Genomic DNA, 11407 nt, shown 5'->3' on the forward strand with positions numbered 1-11407 from the left:
TTCCCAGTGCGGCTTTCTTGGGATTTATTTCTGTAAGAGCAATAATAATGATTTGTGAATTTTTGCAAGGAGTCAGGGTATGATATGTCATATTTGAATAAAGAATATAGGAAAATACTGATTTTTTTTCCAAAAAGACTTTTTAAATCTTGTCTCATTTGTGACTGCACAGGTAACAAATTAACCATCATGATTCAAATTTATGAGGAGCTGCAAAAATAAAATTGGAATTTTTAGAGTGTTCATTCATTTGGCCTCTATTCCTCACACTTTTACATGGATTGGAAGGGTTTTTGTGGTGTTTGGTTTTTTTTTTACTAATTATGTTTATGTGTGATCCAAACATTAACTAAGACCACCATTACTACCACCATCTCTCTACATTGATCATGCAAATAAGTTTGCTACTCTTGGGACAGTGTTAACCAGATGCAATAGTGTATATGAGTATTTCCAAATAATGGAGAAAAGGCTTCTCTTTATCTACAGGAAAAGATTAAGAATATTTCTCAGGGAAAAAAAAAAAGCATTTGACACAGTGTTAATGAAATCTACTGTTTTTGTAGAAACAAAGAGTTATGTTAGAAAAAATTATTAATATGGAAAATGATCACTAATGAAATTTGTTAAGTGGCCATTATTGATCTCATCACATTTAATCTTTTGATTAATAAAGGCAAAAAATATTATTTAGTTATTAAACATTCTAATGATGCAAAATATGAAAACAATGACAATACAGTGCAGAGCTAGAAAATTAAATGATCTTATCTAGAATACTTTGCATACTGGAGTGATAGAAATTGAAGTGTTCTAGATAAAATCAAGGTCATACACTGGATTGATTAATAATGTCCACAAATCTTTCCATAAGTTTGCTAGGTATATATGAAAAATGGAGGACATCTTTCATATATTACCCCAATATGCCAATTGAGATCTGTCATGTTGCCGTTAGGAGAACAAACATAATCTTGGGTACATATCAAAGACGCGGCAATTCTGATGCTATTACTTAATATGTTGGTGAACTTTATTTGGCATACTGAACACAAAAAAAGTCTCATGTTAAATCAGATTCAATGAAAAATACCCAAAAAAGAGCAGTTAGCATCACGTCTAGACCAGACAATCTGACATCATTTCCAGGTTTTTTGCAGGAGGATGGGAGGTCAGCTTGCATATCCTTCAGACAAGCTTGGAGTCAAGATTAATGTTTGGAGTTTGTTAAGCCTGAGAAGCAAAACATATTGTTTAAAGCTGGGTGTTGCAGAAAATAGGCTACCCAGCTTTTGCCCAGTTTGGAGTTCAAGCAGGTCAAGCTCATACCTAATTCTGAACCAAATTTATTCTTAATCATCTAGCGCTGGTTCCTCGAATTTACAAGGTCAGTTTTGTTCCTCATGCTAGAAGTGTACAAGCTTTTTAGGCAGGTTAATGACAAATGACAAGCATTCTTGTTAGCAGATGACTGTTCTTTTGTGCATGTAAATATGGATATTCACACAGAGAGCAGCCATATGTATAATTGCTTCCTGTACATCTGTGAAGGATCACATTTTAATGTATGGAGTTTCTTTAGATCAGAAAAAGCAAATATGTTTGCCAAATTTGAGCAGAAATAACCATTTCTGCATGCTCCTTTTCAGTTCAAATTCTTTCTCACCACCTCAGATCTTATTTAACATTATTAACTTGTTTACTGGTATAATGTTGTATAGAAGAAACACAGAATTTTCAAAAGTGACTTTTTTTTCTTTAATATCAATATTGCAAATGAATTGTCTGTGCACATGTATTTAGGTATTGGTGTATACAAGCTATACAAATGGTGAGAATAGCTGTATGAGAAGGGAACAAATCTTCACAATGTATATTTTAGGAATGGAAAAGAAACACTACTATCCTTTTTAGCCTTTCTCACATTTTCCTAATTGTGTTTCTTCTAGGTATATTTACTGTTTTCAGCTGTTGTTTTTCTTTATTCTAAAAAATGAGTTTATAAAATGAAGGCTTTAAAGAAAAACAAAAAACAAAAAAACCAAAACCAAAAACAAAACAAAAACAAAACACAACATTCTAAATTGGGCAGACAGAGTTATCTTAAAGTTTTTCTCTTATTTATGACTGCTTAGACTACTAAAGCCAATATTTACCAGTCTTCCTATTGAAAACTTATAGATAGACTACAAAATGTGACAAAGCCTTGATGTTTTTTTGGGGATGTACCAGGCCTAGACATGACCAAGAAGTAGTTTTTGTACCTGCATTAGAGAAAAAAGATTATCCCTTACCACACTGAAACCATTTCATGGCTCCTGAAGCAAAAGATTTAGATTCCCAATGGACTGACTTTCTGAGGCAAGGAAAGTTTCATATTATTTACTTCTGCCTCCAGGCATTTTTTTTTTGAAATAAGAAACCCAGTGGATGAGACCCCAACAGTTAGAACAAGGGTACAATGGGCTCTGCAGCATACGGTCTATATTTAAAAGTCTTTATGACATCTGTTTGTGTCCTCAGGGATCAAGCAAGATATTGGCAAAGCAGCAACCATTTCTTGATGGATATCTGTAGATGTAATTTGTAAACTGTAAGATGCATTTTCAGTTTTGGAAGTAATACTAATTTTCTCCTTTAAGGAAAGGTTCCTTTAAGTAAAATGATAGTTTGATAAAGTAAAAATGAACATATGTGAACAAATATTATATGGAATAAAATAATAATACATCAGTAGTTGAAGACTAAGAATTCATTCCAACTTTTGTGATTTTGTGCCTCCTTTATGACTATCAGACACTATTATTAATACTTATTTGAAAGAGTAATTTCCACATCAATTTTTGCTTACTAGACGTGTGATTAATTGTTATTATTATTTAAAATGGAGATAATTCAGACAGTGCTGTTGAGCTGCAGAACTTCAACCTAAGTATAAATTATATTTTCAGTTCCTCTCTTATACCAATTATTTCATGACGCCTGTCTTCTAAAAAAAAAAAAGAGTGCCTAACAAAATTAAATGTGAATATTCTGAAAGATCAATGAGATCTACTGCAAAACATCACTGACGCTGTCCCACACAATATCCTCATCTCTAAACCAGAGAGACATGGATCTAATGGACAGAACACTCAGTGGATAAGAAATTGGCTGGATGGCTACATTCCAATCATTGGAGTGAATGGTTCAATGTGCAGGAGGAAACGAGTGATGAGTAGTTTCCCTCTGGGGTCAGTACTGAGACTGGTATTATTTAACATCTCTGTTGGTAGTGTAGGACTGAGTACGCTCTCAGCAAGTTTGTGGATGACAACAAGCTGCATGATGCTGCTGACATTCTGGAGAGAAGGAATATTGTATGGATGGACCTTGATAGGCTTGAGAGATGGGCCGATGTGAACCTCATATAAGTTCAACTAGGCCAAGTGTAAGGTTCTGCACCTAGGTCAGGGAAAAGACAAGCACAAATACAGTCTAAGTAATAAGTGGAGGCATTCAAGGCCAGGCTGGCTGGGGTCCTGGGCAGCCTGATCGAGTGTAGCAACCCTGCCCACAGCAGAGAGGTTGGAAATGTCTGGTCTTTAAGATCCCCTCACCCAAAAACATTCCATGATTCTGTGATTTGATGATTCATTCTACATTTCTACTCCCCTCTCCTCCCTAGGAAAATTAAAAATAGTACAGCTTTGAATGGAAGCCCAGGGAATACAAAAGATTGGGATTACCTGTGAACTAAACCACAGAAACACACACATTTTAAGATCCTCTTCCAGTTGTCTTCTTAATAACTTTCTCTTGTACATTCATCATGTGAACGTTTGATAATTGAATCTGAGAAAAAAATGAAAAGTCTGCATGTATAAGGTATCTTCAATAATATTAAAAAAAGAAAAAAAAAACTTCAAAATCCACATTTTGATACTGAACTCAAAAGAAAATAGAAACCACTGTGACTACTAACAAAAGCCTACAAATATCTCTTTCCAATCATGAAAAACATCTGCAAAACCTAAAGGACAGTGGGACTTTTCAAAAAATAAGTGAGGAAGAGTCTTTAGCATGAAGTGAGATCTAAGGAAATACAGGCAGAAATTCTAATAGAAGTATAAACATTTCTTAAATTTGCTAAAAAAAAAAAAAGGGATGTAAAAAACAAGTTTAAATGTATCGAAGTTTTTGCAACTCTTAATTACTAATGCCTTTCAGAAAGAAATACATGCTGACTGACTGCAAAAGAGACCACGGTGAAATTTGCTTATGTAACCTGAATGATGTAAAATATTGCATTGCATTTTGTTTGGGAGGGGTGAGAGGGGAATAGAACAAATGAAGAATAGATGTGTATTTTAACAGTGGGTTTTTTGGAAAATACAAAAAGCGAACAGGAAGGACCCAGAAATATCCAGAACTAAAACACAGTTCTTGGAAAAATCTCAAAAGCTGACTGAAGATATAGAGGAAATACTCTTTGTGAATAAGCCATCTGGCAGGTCATGCTGAGTTATGCCAAAAAGCTGAGGCAATCAGAGCACAGTGGGGGGAAAAGTTATAAAAATGGGAGTTAAAGCCAGCTTTATGTTCATAGTGGTTGATTAATACAAGCCGCTGAGAGAACCAGGTCCTATACTACCACGACTCTGAAGATGGACTGTTCAGGCCATTATCAGAACACTGAAAGACACTGTGGTATTTGCTTTCTTAGGAAACCAGGCTAAAAATAATAGAATGGCCCAAACTTAAGGTTACCCACAGTCTTTTCACAAAATAAAAAAATAATCAATTTCTTCAGCAACTAAGCCAACCAATCAAATGTCAACAAGGTGAGCACAGTATCTGAGCTGTGAACCTCCTGCTGCTTCCAGGTGGAGGTCCTTTGACTGGCATTAAGCTCCAGAGGGTTCAGTTAATGTAATACAAAATGAAATAACATTGAGCTGCAAAGATCTAGCTGTGCTAGGTAAGGGAAGGCAATATACAGAATTTCTTTTGTGTATACATGTATGTGCATGTTCTGGCTATTTTTACCTTGATACTTGGAAAGTGAGAATAACTTAGACTTGAGGTCAACTTATGTTTGTATTTGATAATGTATTTTCCAAGGAAAGAAGCTTGCATAGTCATTGTATTAGCGTTGTCTTACAAGTTGGATTCAACAGCCAGTTCCTACCAAGTCTAATGGTCTCAGATGTGCTAAGTTTTGTAAGTTTTGTGAAAATGGGTGACCAGATAAGGAAGAGATTACATATTTGTGTTACTCACATATGGAAAACCTGCAATATGGGCTACTAAGTAGAGACTTCAAAGGATGAGTGCCTTGAGAAACTCAGCTTAATAACAGTTGGTGCTCATGGAATTGTTCTTATGCTTTTTCACTGAAGGAATTTCTCAAAAGAGGTAAAAACAAACAAACAAACAAAAAACAGGAAAATCTGAATCTTGTTTATTCACAAGTGAGAGGAGGGAAGAAATAGTTGATGTTTTGATATTCTGCTCTGCTCAAACCTGCATGACTAAAACAAACAAACAAAAAAACCCTGGAAGGTAAGAGAAACAGATCAATCTGATCCAGAGTTATGCTGGATTGGAGCACCAAAGAAAAATGTTAATGATAATGTTGTAAGATGCCAGGAATATCTACTGTAGTTAAAGTTCTGAAGACATTTGAAAATCAAATACAAGCCTTTTCAAATCATATGATTTGGAAGAAAAGTTCTACTATGGTGATTGTATCAGCAGCAGAGATGCTGGAACTTACAGCCTTCTGCTCTGTGTGGGACTATATTTAGGTCTGAATATGTTAGTCTTTGATCTGGCATCTCTTATTTTGCTGGCAATTTTTACAACGTGTTGTGAAGTCTGGCTGGCTTTCTGGCCTTTAGAAGAAAGTAGCATCACAAAAAAAAAGAAATGAAACTGTGTTCAGTTTTAATGTGTATGCTTAATTAAAATATCCAGGAATTGTGTTAGATAAAATCAAAACCATAATAGGAAGTGTTTGTTGAGATCCTACAAGGCAATCTTTATAAAAATCTCCACTGTAATGTTTTCATACTGTAACTGTGTGGTGTATGTGAATGTGGTAGGATATTTAAATAGATTAATTAAAAAAAAATAAGATCTAGGACTTTAATAAATATACTTTAAAAATCCATCTTAACTGATATGAGACATGTAAGTGGGCTTTTAAGTATCTGATGTCGAGACACTGTCTCTCATATAGTTTATGAATTATGGTTTTGTTTGGTCTAGAGATAGAAAATTTAAAAGAGAGATCACAGGTCAAGCAGAGAAATGAAACAGAAGCTATAAAATCTCAGTCATAAGAAAGATTGGCCATCTCTCTTTCTTTAATTTTTTGTGTCTGCCTTTAAATACTATATATCAGAGACTTCACTGGTGCCCAGATTGAAGAGCTGGAAAATACTGTATATTGTTAATGTGTTTCTGTGATGCATGGGTCAATACTACCGACCAAAGGATTTATCTACCAACAAGAAAATCAAAAGACTGACACAAAGAAAACAAACAATAGAATTTTCCTTGAAAAATTGATTTTGTCTTAGACTTGAAACAACCTAGTGGCTGACATTGTCTGGATTTATGTTCTTAAAATGTGGAGACCTTAACTCTTCCAGATAGTGTCGCCTGGTTGCAACTTCATTATCTCTAAATTAAAAGCACTTTTAACATTCTCAGGGAATGGTCTTCACAGTGCTTTTCATTGATAAATTTATATATTTTCCAGTTAACAGATGACTATATTTCTACGCAACTTATATGTGAGTTCTCAGGCGTCAAATAGCACTGGTTAAATAGTGTTAGCTATTCTAAGCTGTTCATTAAGAGAACACTGACTGTGTATTCACTAGTTTCTATTTCAGTAAAACACACTAAAGATCCTTGGAAAACTTGACTGCATAAAATGGTGGAGATACTGCTGTACCAAAAACTCGGTATACATGAGTGCTGCTCCGAAAGTAATGCCTCCTATTGTATTATATTATCAAAGGTGGAAATGACAATGATGTTATGACAGCATGAACCTTTACATCATTATGAAGCATTATGAAGCATTATGAGTCACTGAGTTCCTCCATGTGGAAAAAAATGGCACCTATTTACATTCACTGACACTTGGTGAATGTTTGTGGAGACCGAAGAGTGAATGTGAGCACAGTGAGGCAGTTGATGCTGCATTTCAGCAGTGGTGACTGCAACAGTGGGCCATGGAGGACTTCAGCTACTCACCTTTGCATCCTACTCACTTCTACATCAGATGCCAGTTTGTCAGTCTGCCCCTCTGCTGCCATCTGTCACACGACAACAACTTGTAACAGAATATTGGCATGAATGTTCATCCTCTACTTTTATACCACCATCATCCACCTCTCATACTGTGAGTCAATATAATAAAATGGAAGCATTACTTTTGGAGCAGTCCTCATATTTAAGAGTTGCCTTATAAATATAATGCTTAAGTATAGCATTTTTAGAGTTTGAAATTTTATTTTCTATTTAGAAGTTTCTAAAGTGATAAAACGGGGTATATTCACATAATACAGTCTAACTTGATCTTCTCTACAGCTCTCCTATAGAGCTGACCTTCTAAGAAGACAGATCTAAAGAAAATTAGTTTTTTACCTTTAAAATATAGCCTGATTATTTCTTTAAGTGTTCTAACATTGGAACATTATTTACTTATACCATTATTAGTGTTATTACTAAAAATTATTATTACTAAAAGTTTTTCATTCAAATTCTCAGCATTCTGTAGGAGCCCACACTCATGATCTGAGTCACTTGAGAATCCTTTATAAACTCTAAATGAAAACACAAGTTTTTTTCAGAAAGAGCTATCAGGGATGGATATGAGCCAAACTAGGGGATGTATAGACAGATACCAGCAGAGTGATTTCACATCTCAGTAACCGTATATTAAGATTAATTTAGGACTGCAAAAAATTAGATATGGTTTCTTTCCCTCTTGCCTTATTGACTTGGCTTTTGCTGGCAGTCTTTTCTTCTAGTTTATAGTCCACCTCCCTAGACTATATCATCTCAGGGATTTATAGGAGAAAAAAAAAAAAGCCAACAAGCAAATTATTTCTGCATAAATCTCTGGATTACTTTCTGATTTGGGGGATTTTCTAAGATAGAGCTTATCTAAGTCTTATTTACTGAAAAATGCATCTTGGATGAGGTTTTCCAACAACTTTTTCCAATGCAGAATGTAGTGCAATTAGCATGAACATATGAAAAACTGTGACATCTAGAATAGGTTATATTTCTGCTCAGAGGGGAAAAAAATCACTGGCACATAAGCAGCATTTTGAGTGAAGAACATTAATCCTTTTTTACTTTCTTTTACTTGATTTGGATGTCTTCTGATTTTTGTGGAGTTAACAAGAAAGGGAATTTCTGCACTTGCATTAAGTTAAGTGAAAAAGTCTTTGTGATGGTAATTCAGTTCAGTATGCATAAACAAACTAGTAATTTCATTAGTAATTTCCATACCCACTGCTGTCCAATAGATAGTTAATTTACCAATCAATGACTTTGCAACAATTTCCACACACGTTTTTTCAGCCTTCTTGCCTTCTTACCTTTCTTTTTTGCTCATTTTCCTTGCTGGCATTTCTACTCTTAGTTTCATTGCCATTGACATTATTTTCAATGTGTGCTACTTGAGGGTTCTGCTATTCAGGTTCATTTTCACGATCATTATTATCCTAATCTCTCTCACTCTCTCCCTCTCTCTCTCTTTTTCCCCCTGAAGTGCTCTTTCCATTCAGTTCCAACAGTCTGTTCTATAGCCTGGTTTGAAAATGGAGAGGTAGTAATTTAGCAGTTTTTAACTCACTGAAGTGTACACATATTATCACAGCATCTATAATATCTTCTCTGTGATTACCCAAGAGAAACTCAAGTTTCTTCACTGAAGTTCAGATCCAAGCAGACACATTACCTAGCTGCAAGCATGCAGGAGCCTCTCACAAAATAATGAAGACTATGTTAGGATAATGTTGCCTTTGATACTTCCATGCCCACCAGACAGACTTAACCTTAAGTATATAGCTGCTCATTAAGATTCATACAACTTCAGGGAAGTGATTTCCTTCCCTCAGCTCCTATCTTCCTCTAATGTTGTCTTGTGTCAGTGGTGCCTGGCATGAACAGATTATGGGTAATCAATTTCACCCAGTGCAGACGTGGGAATTCAGTGCTTCCCTGTTCTACCATAGCCAGTTCTGCCATTAGATTCCATCTGGCCTCTGATTTCCAGTATTAAGAATTTCTGGAAACAACAAAACAATGTTAGACCAATGGAAAAATTGCTGCTTTTAATGCTTGCAAGATTACTGTAAGTGATTTAGAGACTTGTCATGTTTTATGTTTGTGTATTATGAAGCAGCTCTGTGGCTGGTCTCTGCAACAAGAAGAAGAAAAAGCAAACATTGCCTCTTCCAGACATTCACCTTCAGGTAACAGGATTAAAAATACAGTGAATCAGTGTCATATCTGTTGGCAGAAAACATAAATTTTATTCCTCACATTAACAGAGAAATTTAAGTCACCTCTAGCAGCTTCTGTAACCTACTGTACTCAGTCATTTGGAGCACACAAGCTAGTTAACCTGCAGTCATTGTTGTCATAATTTGTTCATTGGCATGGTGTAAATATGAATAAGATTTACAGAATTCATATTAGTTACTAATAAAAAAGAGTTGGATCTGGCATGTTTATCTTCACTGAAATATATGTTAAGCATCAAATTTTTAGGAAACACAGGAAATAATCCCATCTCTCTAAAGTAAACATTATAGACAGTGGAGCCAAATACAAAGCTCTGAGTAGGTGAGAGAGATTCAGTGTGCTATAATTCTGTTCAACCCTGAGTTGTATTGAACTAGTTTTAGATATTTTCTTCCCTCTTTTCTATTCACTAGTTTGCCCCCCTCTTCCTTCCGCAGTATTACTCTATTCTCCCTGTGTAGGATGAACCAGCTGAGAACACCTTTAATGTGTGCCTGAGCAGACCTTCATAAATTGAAGTTGAAAGTCATCGCAGAGTTTGTTCTGGGCTTCAGAGATTAAGCTTGTGATTGCCAAAAGCACTCACAAAATCTGAAATCTGCCATGCCAAAACAAGGGTAGAAATGGATCCGTGGTCCCAGATCTTTCTTTCTTTCATACTTCTTCCAGTGGGATGAAATGAATGAATAAAAAAGAAAGGGACCAACAAAGCAGATTTAACATCTACATTTTCCTTTAAGAAGTAAAGCCAAAAAGTTATTCTTTCACAACTCAACTATGAAGAGCAACTCTACCACAGAAAACAACATGTAAAGGACTACTCCAAGCTACTGTTTCACTTCTACCAGTTCCTACTCCTCCTCTCATTCACCTTCCTCCCCTAACTCCAATCCAGTGGGTGCTGCATTGGATATAAGGAGCAAAACAAGTTCAATACCATGGGACAACATGCAGTGATCCATGGTCCGTGCTACTCTTGTTAGCCAGTATCCTGTCCGTAGTATTCAGGAAACTCACAAGGAATGTTAGCAATGTTTAGTCTGCTTCTTTGACTTCCAAAGAAAAGCAACAAAAGGATATGGGGCAGCCTTTTGTAAAGCTATGGAAGAACAGCTTCTTACTCTGGAAGTTGTAGTTACTGTCACCCAAGGTTTAAACACACATATTGAGAAATTGAGCTACTTAAAAGAGGATGACACATTCTACACTGAAGTCTAGGCTGTCACTTTTATGACAAGTTTAATAGAACAGACGGGAAACTAATAGGAGGAATCCTGAATTTCACTGAAGAGCTGGATTCCAAATTCTATGACCCAATATGTGAAAGCAGATACTGGATAAACAAACTATCCTGGAAGAGGAACTAGATGTGAAGTCTGCTACATGTAAATTGGGTTTTCTATATCTCAGTATCAAATTTTGTACTTTATTTTAAAAGCTTTTAGTAATTGTTATTTCCTATGTTTCTTAAATTCTTAATGTTAACTTGTCATTTGAAAATGAAATCACAGAATAATTAATGTTGGAAAAGACCACTAAGATCATCTAGTCCAACCATCTGTACATAGAAAATCCCTTCCTAATTTTGCCCCTTGCAGCTTAACTGGCAGTTTATAAGCACTTTCTTGGAAATGGCTACAAGTAGGTTGTGATGAGAAAAGACTGGACAAATGAGTAGGAATTAAAGCACAACACTGTAAAAAAAATTCTGCTGAAATCTCTGCTCTAGTAGCAGCAGCAGTCAAAAAATTCTGAGAAGGGTTTTAAACAGTATAACTAATTTTGTATTTTTTGTATGAAAATGTTACATCAGTCCCAGTCACATATTCTTTATACATACTGTATGCTCCACTTGTTATCTCATGAGTCG

This window comes from Meleagris gallopavo, chromosome 1 (genome assembly GCF_000146605.3).
Source record: "Meleagris gallopavo isolate NT-WF06-2002-E0010 breed Aviagen turkey brand Nicholas breeding stock chromosome 1, Turkey_5.1, whole genome shotgun sequence".
Lineage (NCBI taxonomy): Eukaryota > Metazoa > Chordata > Aves > Galliformes > Phasianidae > Meleagris > Meleagris gallopavo.